Source organism: Mastigoproctus giganteus, chromosome 13 (assembly GCF_048544385.1).
Source record: "Mastigoproctus giganteus isolate SK-2022 chromosome 13, ASM4854438v1, whole genome shotgun sequence".
Taxonomy (NCBI): domain Eukaryota; kingdom Metazoa; phylum Arthropoda; class Arachnida; order Uropygi; family Thelyphonidae; genus Mastigoproctus; species Mastigoproctus giganteus.
The window spans coordinates 161870573-161883127 of NC_143587.1; the positions used below are offsets into that span (position 1 = coordinate 161870573).

Consider the following 12555-nt stretch of genomic DNA (forward strand, 5'->3'; position numbering starts at 1 on the left):
TCCTGTCACCTTGACCTCGATCGCATAGTATGTTCCAATTAATATTGATCGAGATCAGTACCATATGGTACTGCGAGAATCGCTTAAATTTTAGCCGGGCAGTCAGTTGAATTCACTGGGCAGTGTGCCCATTCAATAGCTCCTGGGGAGAACGCTGAAATTATAGACACCTGTAAAAATTTTAACAGAACTAATCACTTGCGGAATTTTGATTCAAGAAATAAGCAATATGATCAGTTGATGCAGAATGAAAATTATTATTATTTATTCAGTATATACTATAATTACTATTATTAAATTTAATAAATACTATTAATTGTATTTACTAAATTTACTATTTATTGATAATTTGGAAGTCCAGATTTTAATGATGATGTAAATCCATTAGTCTAAAACAGGAGAGTCAAACTCATAAGCATTTGCAGACACCACAAAAGCAAAATTAATGAGAAATGTATTAAATATTTTCACATATTTCCCCTTGTGCAAAAATCTACTATCTTACCACATTCGTGAAGTTCGTATAAGTTTTAAATTTTATACTAGTGTATCTCCTTTTATCATTAATTTTTACCACTGATGGAACTGATATTCGGGTGACACTGAAGTTAAGTGACCCAATTTCGGCGAAGTCCGGCCGGACAGTCTGTGAAAGCCAAATCCTCTGCTTGCACCTTCACGATGGTGGGACTGTTGGTAATCCTGGGTATAACCCCCATGCACAAGCAAATTGTGGGTGACCACCCAGGTATGAATCGAAGTAAGCACGAGTTGAGGTGTGGCACCTAAACCACATGGAGGAATGACGCCTCTGTGTTACCAGGCAATACTAGGTGGTAGATGACTCTCATCAACTGGTGCAATACCAACACTTTGCTTATTGGAGGCTTGAAGTGGCAGAACGCACTTCAAGTCTCCAGAGCTAAGTTCCAGTCAATCCTTCCCTTCTCTTCCATCATGCAGTATGATTGATGTCTTTTGAGGTTAGGATGAACACTATGGCGAGATTCAAACTTCTTCACATTTCGAGGTTATATCTCTATAACGGTTTTCGCAGGCCAGCTGCCAGCTACCAGACCGAACCTATTAGTAACTCTCTCTAGGAGGTTTCCAGATCAGCTAGTGTATAATTTTGCTGCCTCTTCTCTGCCAGATAGTGACTGGAGAGAGTCCAAGTAGTGTGTATGTGGGGGGCATTGTCGAGGCCACGTCATGTCAAGGATCTGGGTATATTCTTACCATGTGCATGCCATATCCAAAAATTTCATTACTTCAGTTCCCCCACTTTTTCTTACTATTGAATACACCACAAATTGTCAAACAAATAGCGCAAACTTATCTGCAAAAAGATCTAAACCTCCCAAATACCTCCTAGTTCATTTCACAAATATACATGGTCTCGGTTCTAATCTCAGTGATGCCCATTTCCACTCAGTTTGCCAAACACATTGTACTTTTTCTGACAGAATCTCAGTTATCAGTTGATTCAACCAATGCTCATCTCAGTTGCCCAAATTATTCACTGTAACATTCCTTTCGCCTCAAAGGTGGTACTTGTGTATATATCTGTTACGATATTTGCTGTTAGAGACTTGGTAATTTGGAATCTCCTCTTTTTGATCTTCTTTGGCTTAAAATCTCTCTACCTCATTCTGTCAAATTCATCTGTTGTCTCTACCGTTCTCCCAGTTCTACTAATCACTTGGAGCTCTTTGACTTCCACTCTTTGCAACTTGACTTCATCCAGTCCAACTTTCCAAACAGTGAGGTAATTTTCCTTGGTGATTTTAATATTCTCAACTCCAGCTGGCTTCCGTTTTCTAGTCACACTGACCCAGCTAGTGTCGAGATGCTGAGGCTTTTGCAATTAATAATGACCTTGCACAGATTGTTAATTTACCTACCAGAATACATAGTATGAATCAGAGCTGTAATACTCAATGTGTTCTACGTTGATAATAATATTAGTAAATTAATCAGAGGAGTTTACCTCAATATAGTACGTGGAACACTTCCGTATGAAACCCTCCAGAAATTAAAACGGAAAAATCGACAACCTACCGGTACATTAAAGTAAAATAAAAATAATTAAATAATCAATTTAACACAATTCAAAATCAATTCAAAACAATAAAATACAAATTAACGCAATTAAAAGAATCTAACGAAAATATTCAAAACGATTTTCCTTCCTGAAGCTGACAATGCTTTTCGACCGACTGTCGTGATCACAGGAATGAAAATAATCCATTTTCATTCCTGTGATCACGACAGTCGGTCGAAAAGCATTGTCAGCTTCAGGAAGGAAAATCGTTTTGAATATTTTCGTTAGATTCTTTTAATTGCGTTAATTTGTATTTTATTGTTTTGAATTGATTTTGAATTGTGTTAAATTGATTATTTAATTATTTTTATTTTACTTTAATGTACCGGTAAGTTGTCGATTTTTTCGTTTTTTCCGTTTTAATTTCTGGAGGGTTTCATACGGAAATGTTCCACGTACTATATTGAGGTAAACTCCTCTGATTAATTTACTACCAGAATACAGGACAATCCTAACCATATAGCCAATATGCTTAATCTTTTTCTCACAAACAACCCTTCTAAGTACACAGTTGAAATGAGTGGTCCTTTAGGTACCTCAGATCTAAACTGATTGTCTCTTTTCCAATGGAGTCATTATCTCATGGCTATTCCCAACCTCATGTTGTTTGTCATTACAGGAATGCAAAATGGGATGACCTGCGAGATTTCTTTTCTTCTTTTCCTTGGTCGGATTACTGTTTCAAAACTTCTGATGTCAACATTTGCTGACATGGTGTCAGTGAAATTATTCTTGTAGGAATGGTATCCTTTATTCAACACTCCACCTTAAAATCTCATCCTTTATCTAAACCCTGGTTTTCCAATATATGTGCTAAGGCTGTTCAAGAGAATGTTGCATATCGTAATTGGCTTGTTTCCAATTCTTCAGTTTCATTTTCTGCCTACACCAAAGCTCACAACAATTGTAAAGCAGTTATTAATCAGTCCAAACTAGATTTTGAACCGGCTAAGAGTAGAAAACTTGCTTTTTGCGCTTATGGTAGCCGAGCATTCTGGTCTCTTGCCAAAGCTATTGGCTGCAACTTTTGCCCATCTCTGCTCCCACCTCTGTCAAAACCAGATGGTTCTGTTGTCACTTCAGCTGAGGATAAAGCTGATCTGCTAGCATCCCATTTTTGTTCCAACTCATGTATTAATGATCTTGGTAAAACACTTCTCACCGTTTCCAACACACTCCATTCAAAGCCTCCTGTGGTCTTTCATCAAAAGGATGTCAGAAGGATTTTAATGAATCTTGATGCTAAGAAAACTCCAAGTACTGATGGCATTTCTCCACTTATTCTCAAAACCTGTGCTCCTGAACTTACTCCTGTTCTTTGCCACCTTTTTTCACTTTCTTATTCCAAAGGTGTTTTTCCTTCTGCTTAGAAATTTGCTCATATCAAGAAAGTTCCTAAAAAGGGTGACAAAACCACCCTCCCATCCAATTATCATCCCATTTCAATTACTTCTACTCTTTCTAAAGTAATGGAGAAATCAATTAACTGCCAACTCTTAAACTACCTAGAAACTTTCCGTCTGATCACCAGTATGGTGATCACTGGTGATCAATGATCACCAGTATGGATTCAGTCAGTGTCGATCCACTGGTGATATTCTGGCTTATGTTACCCATTTATGGACAAATCCAATGGAAAAGTTCAGTGAAACACAAGCAGTTGCTCTTGACATCTCAGAGGCTTTCGATTGTGTCTGGCATAAAGGGCTTCCAAACAAGCTTCCAACTTATGGTTTGCCAACTGTTTGTTGTATTTGGTTATCCAATTTTCTCTCTTACTGCTCACTGAGGGTGATGGTAGATGGGTTCTTTGTCTTTTAACTTCTCCACTAATGCTGGCGTCCCCCAAGGTTCAGTTCTTTCCCCCACTCTTTTCCTCTTGCATATCAATGAGGCCTTCCTCCATTGACCATTAATCCTATCCATAGTTTTTGCTTACGATAGCACATTGCATTCAACTTTCCAGTTTGAGAAACCTTGCCCTGCTCAATCAGCTTCAACTTCTCGAATATCCGCTACCAATTCCCTAAATGCCGATCTCCAGAGGGACAAAGCCAACTTAGTTTATTTCAATCTTTCTGAAACTCAGTCCTTTCTTATATCTTGCAAAAAGGATTCTTCTGCACCTATGCTTATCTTTGGTGACACTCCGATTTCTAGGCAAGATGATATATTTGTTTTGGGGATTACCCTAACTTCTAATCTCTCTTGGCACAAGCACATTACAAATATTGCTTTCTCTGCATCTAAAAAAACTTGGTTTTCTCTTTCACTCTCGGTGTTACTTTTCTTCCAAACAGCTGTTTGGAAGAAAAGTAACATACGTAAAAATCGCAAATCTGCCCTACCATGGAATATTGTTCCCACATCTAGGGTTGTGCTCCCAAAACTTCTCTCAGAATTCTAGATTCCATTCAGAAGAGGGCAGTTAGGTTAATTAATGACATCTCTCCACTCTCTGGTTCATAGACATTCTGCTTCTGCTGCATGACTTTTCTACAGATACTTCCATGAGCACTGTTCTTCTGAACTGGCTTCTATAATTCCTGCTCTCTCTTTCAAAACAGTCTGAACACGTCACCATCAGCCAAAATCCATTTATTGTCCATCTTCAAACTAACAGAACCAACTTTTCATCTTCCTCGTTTATTCATTCAAAACATTTCCTGATAATTAGTCTACAGAAGTTCAAGTCCAATGTCAACAACTATCTTCTTTCGTCTTCTAAACCTCCAACCCATGCTTTTTTTTGGTAGTTGTTGGCGCATAGGCTTCTGTGGCCATAATGCACCTCCCAAGGTTTTTGCAGTATTTTGATCCAAGCCCGAGGCGGGAATTGAACCCGCGACCTTTGGGTTGCCAGGCAGGCACTTTATCCACCCAGCTAGCCCGGTCGGCTTCCAACCCATGCACGGTACTAAGTACTATAGGTTCTAATACCTCTTGTGTTTGGGGTTTTCATAAAAAAAATAAATAATAATAATTAGTCAATTATCATCATTTATCATTACTTTCAAATAGATTTAATCCTTTTTAACATGTGAAAGTTGACATTTGGTGAGGGTGGGTCCAGTTTTACATGATTGTACTAAAATTTAATAAATAATTTTCTGTTTATATTCTGAAATAGCTCTGTATAGGGTTGGAAGAGCTTACAAAAACTCAATATTCAGTAAACACATGGACCACTGATCTACAGACAGTACACTGATTAGAAATTTTACTGAATAATTTTGTGTTATTTCTTTTTTGGATATTAAATTGTGATGATTTTTATTAATGATATACATATGTAATCGGAATTTACTCAAATGTGCTAATATAGATTCATTGTGAATTCTAATAAATATATATACAAATAGGCCTAAATTTAAAATTAATAATGAAATTTAAAATAAATAGGTCTAATATATAAATGTTCCTTTGCATTTATATTATATATAAAGTACATAGTTGCAGAATTTTATATGCATGACCCCCCCCACATGCATACTTCAGCACATCCTAGACTGATGTGGATTTTTCTGGCACAGACCTACATAAGCAGTGGGATGCATCTATTGCACAATAACACCTCCAACTGAAATCGCCATTTCAACGGTCTTGTCTATATATATGTAAACAAATTGGAGCAGTGTGACATTGGAGGCAAATTGCTGCTATGGATAAAGGGGTGGTTGAGGGGGAGAAGACAGAGAGTGGTAATCAATGGACACTGCTCATCGTGGACTAATGTTATTAGTGGAGTCCCTCAGGGCTCAGTGTTGGGTCCTGTTTTCTGTATTTATAAATGATATTGATGATGGTATATCAAGCTTAATGTCCAAGTTTGCAGACGATACAAAGGTTGGCAGGGTTGTCAAGGACACTACTGACACTATGCTGCTGCAACAGGATCTGGAAAGGTTGAGCAGATGGGCTGAGAGGTGGCAAATGAAGTTTAACATTGACAAATGTAAAGTACTACACATGGGAAACAGCAACCCCAGAGCAATGTATCAACTCTGTGGTACTACACTGACAGTGGTAGAGAATGAAAGGGACTTGGGGGTGGTTGTGCAGGCAGATATGAAGTTCTCTGAGGAGTGCAGACGGGCTGCAAGAGTAGCTCATGGAGTATTGTCAATGATATACAGGAATTTTTCCAGCAGGGATAAGGAGGTGATTATTCCCTTGTATAAGGCAATGGCCAGGCCACACCTAGAGTACTGTATACAGGTCTGGAGGCCTCATTTCAAGAAGGATGTAGAGCTGCTGGAACGAGTACAGAGAAGGGCAACAAGATTAGTGAATGGAACAAAGGGGTGCTCTTACGAAGAAAGGCTTAAGTTTTGCAAATTACGGAGTCTGGAGACCAGGCACCAGCGAAGTGATCTGATAGAGGTGTATAAAGCCTTGAATGGTTTGAGCATGCTCAATGCTGATGGGATTCTTCCTCTAGCTCAGAATAATCACCTGAGAGGGCATAAATTCAAATTGAGGAAAGACAGATGTGGGATAGACGTGCGGAAATTTGCCTTTAGCCAGCGGGTGGTTGGTTGGTGGAACAGACTTCCATCTCTTGTCGTGGAGGTTGATAGCCTAAATAAGTTTAAGGCTCAGCTGGACAGGTATTTTGAACGAACAGAGGGGTGAAGTGGAAGTGGGTTTTTTTTTTTTGGCTGATGCTGCATAAGCTTGCTTTCTTGCATCAAATGCCTCTACTAATGCTAATCAACCTGGACACATCTGACCATTAAAAACAAACTCCCTTAGCATGTTCTAGGTGTAAATGCACATTTAGGGAAAATTTTCAAGCCGAAAGGCAATACACAACTCCCAACTTCTGGAGTTGGTATTTCCAGTAACTTTAAAGGAGGTGGCAAGGATTAACCTGGAATCAGTCACATGGGTCGATTTCACTACAACAATATTTCAGCAATTTGTGCTTCACTACTCCATCCACCCAGCTGAAACTTCTAATACTTGTTTTTAAAATATTTTCTTTGAAATTCTCTGCAGAAAATTCCAGAAATATCTGTTAATTATTGCACAATTAGGAAAAATTCATGATTAAGTTAAACCTAATTATATGCACATGTTGATTGACATGTCATATTCAGTTACTGATAGCATACTCTTTTTAGTGCAGTGCACTCTTCTCTAATTGGTAACACTCACTGGCTTTGTGACATTGATATGTCTGGGATCAAACTGTTGATGTGCACACCTCATATTTCTTGCACTGAGCACTCCTGTTAATGACTGGCTGACCTCTAATCAATATGTTTGTTGAAGCACGCAGTTTTTAAATTTGTATTTGCTCATCGACAAGTCTAAATGGAGTTTTAATTTTCAAAAATTAATTAAAAATATGTTTCTAATATAGAACATGAATTTTTCACAGCTAAATTCAGAAAATATAGGTGGCATCAAAAAAAATAAACAATTTTTGCTGATTTTTCAAATTTTCAGGAGCACAAAGGAAATTCAAATTTTCCCATAGCTGGTTTTGTTATGAGAACGTCACTGGACTTAAGAAATGCCAATGTATCACCAATATATAAAGGCAGTGCTAATGGAGAAGTAACTTCAAACTGTTCAGTCTGACTTCAGTGGTGGAGAAAATAATGGAAGCAATAATGAGTGTAACGCAGGGACATTTCAAAACATATGGAATTCTAAAGGAGAGACAGGGAAAACCACGTTTAACTAATCAGGTTAGCTAATTTGACACATTACGTATGAGCTAGAGTAAGAAATAATTTTGACATTTATTTGGATTTTAGTAATGCATTTGCCTCTGCCCCTCAAGAGAGATTACTGTATAAGATGAAACATGGAATCACTGGTAAAATTCTAAGGAGGCCTGCAGTCCATGATTAATGGCAACTCTTCAGAATGGGCTAATGTAAGAAGTGGGGAATCTGAAGGATAAGGATCAGTTCTAGCACCATCATTTCCAATTTTCATAATGACACTGCCAAAGGGAGAGAGGGTGTGGTGTTAAAATTTGCAGATGATATGGTCAGGCTTCACAGATAGTCAGAAAAGTGGAAGATATTTTAATGCAGCACAATGCATGGCATTATCCCAGGGGCTCACATCTGGTGAGTATGGGCTTGGAACACCCAGGGTCCTGAGCTGGATATCATCATTCTTCCCTTTCTTGGTGATTCCCCCCCCCCCTCTCTCTCTCTCTCTCTCTCTCTCTCTCTCTCTCTCTCTCTCTCTCTCTCACACTCACACACACACACACACACACACACACACACACACACACACACAGGGTAATTCAGAAATTTTTTTTTGGCTGGTGCAGCATAAGCCTCAGGCTTCCTTGTACCATATGGCTAATAATAATAATAATAATAATTGAGGTATAGGAACCCCAAAAAAATTAAAACAGCAATCCAAGCAAGGAAAAGAACAGAAGTCTTGCAAATCATCCCATTTTGCATTATTATAATGCCAAATAATATGAGGCTGGGAATGGCTACAAGATAAAGGACCACCAAGTTGTGATCTGAAGTGCCTAGAGGACCACTCACTTTGACTGTGTACCTGGAAGGGTTGTTCGTGAGAAAAAAAAAAAAGATCGAGGGTGATTGCTGTGTGGTACTCTGGTAGGTAAATGAACAATACAATGCGAGGTTATCAGTAATTGCAAAAGCCTTAGTATCTCAAACAGCTGGGTCTGTGTTACTAGAAAACAGAAGCCAACCGGAGTTCTGAACATTAAAATCACCAAGGAAAATTACCTCGCTGTTATAGTTGGACCAAAGAGAGCCAAGTTTCAAAGAAAGGAAGTCAAAGAGTTCCAAATTATTTGTGGAGTTGGGATAACGATAGAGGCAACAGATGAATTTGGCAGAATGGGGTAGAAAGATTTTAAGCTAGAGATTTTAATCTCCTCAAAAAGAGGAGATTCCAAATTACAAAGTCTCTGAGTGCATATGCCCACTCTGGGAATATCAGAGCAGACATATGCACAAAGTATTACCTTTGAAACGAAAGGAATTGTACTGTGAATTTTTATTAATGATATACAGTGTAATCTGGAATTTACTCAAATTTGCTAATATAGATTCATTGTGAATTCTAATATACACATTAAAATAGGCCTAAATTTAAAATTTATAATGAAATTGAAAATAAATAGGTCTAATATATAAATGTTCCTTTGCATTTATATTATATATAAAGTACATAGTTGCAGAATTTTATATGCATGACCCCCTCCCCCACATGCATACTTGATTGCATATCAAGTATGCATGTGGGTTGAATCAACTGATAATTGGGATTCTGTCACAAAAATTAAGTGGAAACGGACATCACTGAGACCACATATATTTGTTGTTTGTTTGTTTGGTTTTTAGGAGCATTAGCAACTAAGGCCATATTGCTCGGGGAAATGCGGTGGTCATTCCTTGACCTTTCCGCATCCTCTGTATTTGGTGGTGACGGGCTCGAACCCCGGTCTAATCAAGAAGCGTGTGCTACGCACTGCTGCTCCTTCCCACCTGGCTACGGAGGCGCCTACATATATTTGTGAAATGTACGAGGAAGTGTTTGGGAGGTTTAGATTTTATCAGAGATAAGTTTGTTATATTAGTTTTTTTATGATGTATTCAATATTTATGACTATTTATGATGTATTCAATAGTAAGAAAGTGTGGAGGACATGATGCATGAAGTACTGAAATTTTGGATATGATGTATACACAGCAAAAATATACCCAGCTCTTTGATGTAATGTGGCCTTGACAATGGTCACAGCATACACATTACTCGGGCTCCCTCCAGTCCCTACCTAGCAGAGCAGAGGTAGAAAGATTATACACTAGCTGATCTGAATGCCTCCTAGAGAGTTACCAATAGATTCAGTCTGCCAGACTAGGTAGAAGCCATCTTGCCAACACTGTTTTAGACCTGTGCCCTCGAAATGTAAAGATTGGATCTCACTATGACGCTCATCACAACTTCAAAAGATATCAATCATACTGCATGATTAAAGAGATGGGGGGGGAGCTTTTCTCTGCAGCCTAAACATGGGTTCCACCACTTCAAGCCTCCAAAAAGCAAAGTGATGGTATTGCCAAAGTTGACGAGAGACATCTACCACCTAGTATTGCATGATAACACAAAAGTGCAGGATTCCTTTACGTGGTATAGATGCCATGTCTTGAGCCCTGCTTATGTTGATTCACACTTGAGTGGTCATACCAGGTGCCATATTTAAGGATTTGTAGACAAGTTATACCCAGGGTTACTAACAGTCCCACAACTGTCAAGGTGCTAACAGAGGATATGGTTGTTGGAGAATGACTGGACTTCACCAAAATTCAGTCCACTTGAATATCAGTTACAGCAACATTTTAGACTACCAGGTAGCAAACCCAGCTTGTGATACCTGAAAGAATGTCTGTGACGGCCTCAAGGACCACAATATATCTGGTTTGAGTAACCAAAAGCTTCTTTTTTGTTATTATTTTTATGTTAACAGCAGCTGTTGCCAAAATTCCTATTTACAATTTAAACCAAATATATAATAAATTTATCATAATAATTTAAACCAAATACATAATAAATTTATCATAATGATTTTAACCAGATATATCTTTCCCTTACTAATTTTTCATGTCATCCAAAATAAAAGCTGTTTTTATGGTAATAATTCCCTTTTCTTTACATGGGGGGGGGGGAAACAATACTATCAAGGCAATGTTACATTGTTGCTCCAAATGAGCTAGGCACATGTTCTTAAAAAGTGTCTGAAAAGACAACTGGAAAAGGCAGAAAGATGCTAATAAATGCTGAATATGATAAACACCCAGTTTATATGCAAAGAACACATTTTTGGTGTGAACAACATAATATTTTCTGCTGCTTTTTTTACCTTAATTAGGGAAAATCAAAAAAGTATCCAAATTTCATTCCTTGTACATTTAATTTTTGCATTCACATTTTAAATTACAACTTGTGGTAAAGAGAAAGTTGGAAACCTTTCAACTTTATTTATTATGTGCTTGGCTACAATACGAATCAATTTTAAATGATTACTTGATTTACATGGAAAGTTTCTTAAACTGGACGAAAAACGACCAATTGTGTACAACTAATGAAGAAAACAAATGGTCATATTTACGAATTCATATATGCTTAGCGATCTGCATTCGAACTTGGTTTTCAAACAGCACAACCTGAATAATTTATAATAAAATAATATAAACGTGCACTTACGCAGTTCATATTAAGCAAGAAACAAGTAAAACGTTTCTTCTACAATATCTGTTATAAATCTGACACGAATTTCAGATGTTTTTAAGAATTCTGTTAAAACTTCCAGCATTGTATAAACAGTCGTTTAAAAAATTCACCGCGTAAAGTTTTCTTCAGCAGTGCAATTTACTCGTTTTATAAGAAGTAAAGACAATCATTCTTACCTCTTCTCCATCTCAATATGGTGTTTAACATACGGTCTACTCTCCTTGAGAAACAGCGTAAGCCTTTGCTGCATGAATCACTACACAAGTTTCACCAGCCAACAAACTACGAAAACATTCAAATCAATATAACCAAGTACACTGTCTCCATTCGGGAGAAAATAGAAACTAGTACCTCCAATTTGTAAGTGCATGAAACGAAATCTCCGACTGCATTTTAATCAAATAAAGTGTATTGGAATTCGACAGTGAACTGACAGAAGAACTAACGTCATAGCTTTCGTCTCAACGCATCCGCTGAGCGGCTCGAAAAAACTAACCCAGACATGCAAAAAAACCGCCGTCTCCGCAACTGGCGGATCATTACGTAAAGGGGAACTTTACTGGTCTGTGAACTGCTTAGTGTTGGAAACAGTCAAGCACATAAATTTCATAAATATTTTTATATCTACAGAAAATATTTATATATTATTTAATATACATTTTAAGATAAAGAGATCTAACGACCTTGAGAAGAATACAAAAAAACATCCAGATCTGTCTTTACACGTTGTTTACATAACCACCAACCACCTGGTGTACATAATACACCTTCTTCCATGATGGTGATTAGAGTTTACTTGTAGCCTCCTGGTGGTATGAATTCTTTTTTAAGTGAAAAATTTAAAAAAGAAGTGGAGGACTTAAAAATCAACTGCACAGTTTTGTAGGTAATTAATTTTATATTTCGTGTTTATTTTAATACGTATAGTATTAAAACAATCATGGAATACAAATAATTCGGAATACATTTGTCAGGTTGATATCTAAAATATATATAGCTGTGAACTATTATTGTTCACATCTATATGGAATATTTTTATGATTTTTATTCTGCAAGTATTAACACACACCTCTCTCTGTCTCTTAATATTGTTGAAGTTACAAAAAATTTTTTTGAGGATCTTAATTCTTGAAGATAAGCATAAGAAAGGTGCCTGTGGTGGATGGGATCTATCCACTTATATTAAAGGAGGCAGCAAA

At 37.4% G+C, this 12555-nt stretch overlaps 1 protein-coding gene across 2 annotated transcripts in view; it reads right to left on the reverse strand.

Annotated features, from left to right (window-relative positions):
* Window positions 1-12145, reverse strand: part of LOC150076558 (uncharacterized) — a 90122-nt gene extending 77977 nt beyond the window's left edge. The window contains exon 1 of one of the 2 annotated variants that reach the window (XM_090387455.1): window positions 12040-12145. The gene's annotated coding sequence lies outside the window, so the exon portion shown is untranslated. Of the gene's footprint in view, window positions 1-11532; window positions 11831-12039 lie in introns of those variants that run through there. The other variant, XM_090387454.1, reaches the window with a different exon arrangement.
* Between the last annotated feature and the right edge of the window lie 410 nt (window positions 12146-12555).